An 8246-nucleotide genomic window follows, 5' to 3' on the forward strand; every position below is an offset into this window, starting at 1 on the left:
CCATGATATTATGCTGTAATTTTTATTTTTGTGAATTTTTAACATTTTTCTTCTCTCTAAGGTTAATAGCGATAAGGATGAATCATGAATTGATGAAATCGATATTAAAAACAATCACAATGGCATGCCTAGCATGCATGCTGGCCAAAGTTTCGAACTTAGAACCTCTGTCTTTTAAGCGCGCTACGCTAGCCACTCTACCAGAATAGACACTCGTGAAACCAGGGTTCGATCCTCGGTGTGGATAATCGCTGGTAGATTTTTTTGTCGATCCCAACATAATAGGTTCATAATAGCCTCACCCAAAATCCCAGCAATGGGCCCTCGGAGGTACTGAAAGGTACCGGCGACTAGATCGTGGTGCTAATCATACGTATCACCTGCTAAGATCCTCCCCCCCTCTCTCTGATGATGATGAGAACAACATATATACTCGAAACGTTGGACGCTAACGTCGATTTAATCCTGCCCGAGAACATTTGTTCGAATCACGTCACCAGGAAAGCTACAATTCTTCAATTCCTAATTTCGATTGTTTGTCTTTCCTTCTTTGACATGACTGAACTAGTTTCGAAAGCCGTACCATGATTCTGCCACGCTTCCGTTCAGGTTCTCGACTGATATTTACTTGCAGCAAAGAACTCAAGCAAGTCCAGAGTACCGCGTTTACAACAGGTCTCTGCCAATAGATCCCGAGATATTTATTACAAAGAAAACCGCAATAGCAAACCAGGAACATTGTTTCGAAGCAGCGAGAGCGCTACAGATGCAATGTTGATGTTCCGTATTTCATCTGTCATACATTGTTTGGTGCTTTCCTTACATCGGAATGATGCTACCATGTCTACGCACCCAACGTAGACACATGGAAACTGAAGATGCAGGTTTGGAAGTTCGCAAAGCGAGTCCTTCCAAGCAGATTTGATATGGCAGATGTTCCTTGTCTCTAGGACAATAAACGTCTGGAAATGGACACGATTTAGTGATCAATATTTTCGTCGCTTCCTCATTGAATGTGACTGAGATACGTCCAGCATCTCTCCCACGAAGTCTTTGAGTGTCGCATCTTGAAAATAAGATGACTCAACTGTACTCAGAATAATATTTATACAACTGAGGAAAATTTCATAGAACTTTTAAAAGACAGAAGTCAAAATATGCTGTAATTTTTATATATATACAAACACACACACACACACACACACACACACACACACACACACACACACATATACACATATTCCACAGTTTCTTATTATGTTCAAATTGATGTTGCTTGTTTCCTTTATTACAGAATATGTACATGCAGATCTACCTAATTTTAGAGAGCAGTATGTAAAACGTTTAACAGTATGTATCCTACAATTTCTTTATTCCTTTTTTTTGTCTATAAGTCCCTTTTATGTCCAGTAAGTGTAATCCGGAATGGACTTACAGTTTAAATTTGGGCCAGAACTACGTGCAATATGCCTTAATGGGGTATTAAACTAGGGACCCTTTGGGCACGGGTTTACATGAAAATGATTTTTCTCATTAAACGTGTACACTCGGTTGAGGCACATAGTGCTTCAGATCCCACTTTAAACTGTAGATCCAGTCCCTTTAGACTTTCTGTACAAAAAGAGGACTTAAACAAAACTTCAATCAATCAGTTTTTGAACTTCTCTAGTGTATTCCAAATAATTTATTCTTTAATTGACTTCATTTGTTGATTTAATGAATTCCAAGTCATTCTCCTTTAGTTGGACACATTTGGTATTATACCAGTTACAACAATACTTACGTACACCGTATTTTGAAAAGTGTTTCCTGCCTTGACACAGTCTTTAAACATGCAGAACAAGTTCTTATTTTCAAGCAGTTAATACTTTGGCTACTAGATCGAAGTATAAAATAATTGCACACGGAAAATTGCGATTAACTTGTAATTAGTTTGTTTACATTTAGTTCACTTACAAATTTTAGCAATAAATCATTATATATGTTCGTTAGTTTCCCTTTTTATAGTTATAGCTTTAGTTTATTACTTACTGCGTTATCTAGTCATTTTATTTCAGGCTAAAAATGTGTAAACACATTAAATTATCACATTATTTGCAGAGCAGAAACAACTTGGTCTTACATTTTTTTCTTCTGTCTATGGCGTCTATGGCATACAGAAGAAATCTACCATTGTAGAACCTTAGGGGGAAATGTAGATTCGACCAGGACTCGAATCTGGTCTCCTGAATGCTCTGTAGGAAGTTTGAATGACACGCAACAGACACATGTTCGATTCCGGTCAAGTGTGTACCTAGAGGGTCAAAGCTACCGGAGCGTGGTGCTGATTGCTATGACCGACGTCGACGTCTACACTCCGTATATATATCTTCATGGTGCTCTGCAATGAACTGTGCAGGCGACACTGTCCTTGTTCATTATCATTATTTCCCTCCCACACAAAATTGCTACTCGATATTCACAGTTTGTAATGAAAACAGTTGAGGAAGCAAATCTCTGGAGCAATGTTCCGTTTAGTGACACTCAAAGTAGCCTCAGTTGGGGATCACTTCAGTTTCACGAAATGCAAGTTTCATCTTGTGCAGTCACGGACACTTCTGGGTTGTAACAATTCCGTTGAAAGTTAATGGCATTGCTACAATCCAGAAATGTCCGTGACTGTACATACAGCTAATATTGGTCAAAGTGTCCTTCATCATGTTCGTTCATTCCGTGTAAGGACGAAAAATTGAAAAAAATCGCTAATAAAGAAAAGAAGACGTCTGTTCTAATGTCAGTGCAATTTCATTCCCTAAGAAATCATAGAACGTAGAAGAAGAAATCGATGCACAATTTGCTGTAACAGGGGTGTAAGGGGTGACCTTCCACGTAATACACCCAATTGTCGACCTCACTTCCACGTAGTACATCCTGGACCGCTTTTTGCAGACAAGCGAGGCTCTGGCGACTGGCTCTGTGGCAAGTATAATTCTGTGTTGTCCTGTGTTTTGTCCTTATCTGTGCTGAATGCCCCTTTGCAGCCTCAGCTTTTAACCGAAGTCAGAATGTTTTAATATTTTAAAACGCACCCAAAATTTTAAATTCAGATTCAAAATTTGCTGTAACAATAAGAATGTAAACCTGAACCGCATGTCCAGATTTGATACTGACAGTCGTTTCTTCTTTCCACTGGTATCATACTAAAAGAGACAGCACGTTGTGGAAACGGTAATTCTTATTTCCATTTTGGTTATTTGGCATTCGATACGTTTGTCTGTAGGGATTCGCTGTTACCATCTTTTGTTTTGCCGGATTTGTGTGACGTGTCAGTGTTTGCAGAATTTGTGCTGAGAATTTTATATGTGGAACGCTTCACGATTTTGCATGTCATCCTTGTCCAGGAGTCATCCTGCTCTTCTCTATATCGTTCCAATTTTAATATATGTACCGCCGAAGCGAGTATCTGGGGGTGAACCTTAGTTATATAAGACTTTCAAAATATCACATATATGGAAATGGTAGAATTTATATTTAGCCTGCCTCATGATTTCTTGCCTCATTCTTATAATAGGCCATTGGTATTCCTACATTGACGAACTTATGGTACAGTAACTTTTTCCTGTTTGGAAAAACTAATGACGTAGTAATGTCTAAAAGCTTCTTTGCTTTCTAATTCGAAATTAAATCTTTAAAAATTTTCTGAATTGATCAGCTAAGGATGGAGAATTTATATTGTAATTAAACTATGTAATACTGCACCATCTCTTATCTTAATATGTAATCATTACACATCAGTGCTCTCTGAATTGAAAGTCATGAATACTTCTAATCCAAAATTCTACACTAATGTGTGGAGGGGCGGCTTTAGGCTGCCCGAGGCAAAGCCCTCGGGGGCGCCAAACCGTAGTCAGCACCAAAACCTTATTTCTGATTGCATAAGCGTGGTTATTGTTTGTTTGTTTGAGTTTATTTAAGTCCTCACAGAAAGCCTAATTGGCACTGGAGCTACAGTTTAAAGCGGGATCCACACCGCTATGTGCGTTCACCGGATGTTATCTGTTTTGAAAAGATTTAAGCGTGATAAGTAATTGCAAAATCATGGAGCACTTTGTCATTAGAGGTTTGAAAGTGTAGGTTGCAGGTATATAATAATATACTAAATGTACTTACCTTCAAAGAACTGAGCACGCGTTTAATTACCAATCTTATCATTTTCCTCAATGTCATGATCATTAGTTTCCTTATTATTATTATATGTTAAATATGTGGAGAACTTAATAATTTTATTAAACACGTTAAACACGAACCGATATTTTCAACGAAGAAGGAATACTATGATTAACATTGTCATATTAAGCTCTTCGTTCTTGAATCGATTCTAATAAACGCAAATACAAATTTATAACGAATATTACCTTGCTGCGAAAACTGTTCTTTACCAATTAACCTAATAGGAGTCGTCCTGGATTCCATCAACGTAGCGTGAAACATTATTCTGTGCAGTCTATTAGCAAGCGTATAGCCTACATCTCGTTGCCGAGCGTGTTCAGTGGTACAATGGGATCCATGAGTATTACCGTGGAAATTGTCCATCACCATATTCGTGCACAATTTGACCCAATAAGAGCTTCAAGAATGAAAGGAAGACTTCTGCACATCCATCGCTTAAAAACATAGGATGTGAGAGAAAAATTAATGAAAATAGTTTTGGACAATTTACACGGTAATACTCATGGATACCACTGTACGTACACAGGCGACCTAATTGCCAAAGGATCCGAGTTCGATTCCCTGTCTAGGAAGCAAGGAGTGATTTTTGCGGAAGGCACCTAATCGTCTACCTCTTCCTAGTAGCATTTTGCAGACTATCGAGACCCTGGTGCCTACACCAACAAGAAGTATAATCCTCCATGGAGATGGATATTGTCCTATTTGGCCTGTGTGCCGAGTTCCCGTTTACAGCCTCGGCTTTGAACTAGGTGTGAAGGTTTTATCTTTAAGGCTTTGATTTGGTTTGATTTGGTGTTTTAAGTCCACTTTGTGCACAGTAAGGCTAATCGGGTCTGATTTTTATCTTTAAGGCGACAGTGTAGTTAATATTTGTCCGGCTGTAGTTTTAGAAAGAGGATTAGAAATGAAGATTAATTCTTCGCTAAGGCCCTGTTCTGGAGATTGTTATTAACCGGTCCCCTTGGTGGAGTGGTTAGTGCTTCGCGCTTCGACACCATGGGTCCCGGGTTCGAATGCCGGCCTGGACATGGATTTTTGTGAGTGTCCATTCATGAATTTCATCAAATCTTCACTCATCCCCATCTTCGCAAATTAGCAAAAAGTGGCACAAAAAGCGAAGTAAAATAAAGCAAATCAATCAATCAATTAATTCTTCTCTTCTCCAAGATTGTCGTCGTCGAATGTTGAAGCGCAAACGGGCAGAGGCAACGAACAGTCAACGTGTTAAGCATGTAATTCTCCCTTGCGTTGCCATAATGTGCGCCGTTCTTCAACGCATCATCGTCAGTGGCAAGTGAAGGGGGATGTGCTAACCACTCCGCAGAAGAGAAGAAAGGTCGAGGCGGAAAGTGGGAGAGGAAAAACAAACACAGGAAGGGGAGAAAGGAGGAAAACAGAAAAGAGGAAAGGAAGGTATAAACAGAGTAAGAATGGGAGAACGGGAATGACAAGTAGAGAAAACAGTAGAAAAGAAAGAGAAAGAGACAAGAGGGGACAATAGCCATCGAGGCTGCAAGAGAGAAAGAGAGAGAAAGAGAGAGAAAGAGAGAAAAAGGACAAAAAGGGAGAATCGTAGAAGCCGTAACCACCGACGCAGAGTTCAACTGAAACCATTTCTTCCAGCCTGAGCCAGGGTCGGCCCTAAGTGGGCGCAGGGCCTAAAATTAAAATTGATCAGAAGTCTGAAATAATCAGATTTTTGTTTCTTGGTCTGAAGTAATGGTGTCCTACAATATCACAATTTAAACATTATTACATTTTTTATGTAGTGTGTGTGTTTAAGTTCACTTTATGCACAGTAGGGCTAATCGAGACTGGATCTACAGTTTAAAATGTATTACAATTAATACACAAGGAATGTATACAGGGTGTTTCTGTGACCTTGTTTCAAACTTGCAGGATGGATGGAGACTAACCCAAGGACCAATATGAGATAAGGACCCCCAGTCCGGAATAGCACCATTAAGAAGTTATGAGCCAAAACTATTTGGGGCTTGATATGGCAGTGGAATAAGACAGCTGGACTATGCGGCTTGTAGATTTAATAAGGAGGATACTACAGTATATCGTAGCACTCTACGACGAAAACGTTACAGTAATTGTTCAAAATGGCGGCCCCCTTCGTCGATGCAGGCACGATAGCATCGCAAGAAGCTCTGTCGCATCTGCTGTAACATCCCCGGAGCCATTCTGACGATATTACAGACAGCAAGAATTCTCGCCAGAAGGGGATGCAAGGGGTGTCCCTCGGCTCAGCACCCAATCGTCGATCGTTCGAGTGAGGAGGATCAGTTGGCAAGAATCCTTGCTGTATCGTTAGAACGACTATAGAGTGAATTCGACGGAGCTTCTTGCGACGCTGGGGCCGCCATTTTGAACAATTTCTGTAATGATTTCGTCGTAGGGTGTTAGTACTCCGTAATAAATCTACAAAGCTGCATCTTTCAGTTATTTTATTCCATTGTTACACAAAACCCTAAATAGTTTTGGCTCATAACTCTTTAATGGTTTATTTCCGACTAAAGGAGGTTCCATATCTCATGGTACTTGGGTCAGTCTCCATCCACCCTGAAAGTTACGTCACGGAAACACCCTGTATATTTCGAGTTATTATCTAAGAGCAATAAGCAGAATATGTTGAAGGTTAAAACTAATATTTATGGGAAGCTAATAAAAGTTTCTAAATTAGTGTTTCTTTTCCGAATTGCCACTGGTGCACCATTGATTGATTGATTTGATTTATTATAGCTACTTCTCTCTCTTCTGCCACTTTTGGCTAATCGCGAAGATGAGGATGAATTGTGACAAGATGAAATTGATGAAAGGACAATCACAAACACAAACGAACAACACGCAACACGGCCACAGTGAGGGGCTGTAAGTCCATCCGCCAAAGCCTGGGGATATTTACCACTATGCAAGGACGTATTTAGGGGGTCTAGAATTTTTATAATTGCTTTAATTAACAATAATTTGATGTGTATCTGTCTAAACAAAAGATATCGTAGCAAAATGACATCTTCGTTGCATAATTATTTTATTCGGAGACTCTTGAGGCAAAACTATTCTACCGCACTGGCAAGGACATATTTAAGAGCGAGCCCCCCCCCCCCCTCCCTCTTCCCCGTCCAAAGGCTTACCAAGTACTAAAATTAAGTAATGAAAATATACTTGTTTAGCATTTTTTGTATAATCAAGGGTTATTTATTTCCGCCGAACTTTCAATGGCAGTACCAAATATATTAATCAGAAACTTTAATTTTCGTCAACTGGATCTAATATTATTTCTTGTTATTTAATAAATATTCATTTTTTTATTTTTTACCTATGATTTCCTTGTCGGGACAGTTGACTTGATACAAAATTTTAGCGATCTTAACTACACTTACGTTAGAAAATAAATACATGCTTTTATATCTCTATTCTTATGCAGTATTTTTACCAATTCATATAATAATAGCAATTCAATATGAATATATATATAAAATACTTTTATTTTAATTGAATATAATTATAACTTATTTTATTTTAAACGTTTATATTATTATTATATCTGAGACACTTGGTTCGTACTCGCCCGAAATAAATTTCTAAATACGTGCCTGCCACTAGGGTATCCTAGGCTATAGCCTAGGAGCCGAAAGTCCAGAGGGCGCACATATCTTGCTTATTTCATGAAAGAAGGAAGGAGTTTCGTTTCTAGCGTTTAAATAACATCTGACGTCACAACCAAGACTAGGGTTTACATGTAAATACATATTTTTTTGACGAATTACAACTGATATTTTGTAATATCTTTACGAATAGTAATATGGTATTTGTAGTAATTTAAGACGCATTGTATTCTCAATATTTTCAATATTTCTACCTTAATAGTACATACTTTCACACATTCAAGGAAGCATACATAATTCTACATATGTCAACAGGTTTATTTCACATATTGTTCATATTTCGTCATTTTGGAATTGTTCAAAAGAAATAAATTATGCGGCTCCATGAGCATTTCAACTCTCGGCTCCGGCACGTGTCCTTGT

General features: G+C 38.6%; 1 non-coding gene across 1 annotated transcript; it reads right to left on the reverse strand.

Annotated features, from left to right (window-relative positions):
• Positions 1–3335: 3335 nt before the first annotated feature.
• LOC145984572 (U6 spliceosomal RNA) lies at positions 3336–3442 on the reverse strand. Its single transcript, XR_014441365.1, has one exon. It is a non-coding gene; the product is annotated as a U6 spliceosomal RNA (small nuclear RNA).
• Positions 3443–8246: the final 4804 nt, after the last annotated feature.

The sequence above is a fragment of the Lepisma saccharinum genome, chromosome 2, assembly GCF_977018435.1.
Source record: "Lepisma saccharinum chromosome 2, izLepSacc3.1, whole genome shotgun sequence".
NCBI classification, from domain to species: domain Eukaryota; kingdom Metazoa; phylum Arthropoda; class Insecta; order Zygentoma; family Lepismatidae; genus Lepisma; species Lepisma saccharinum.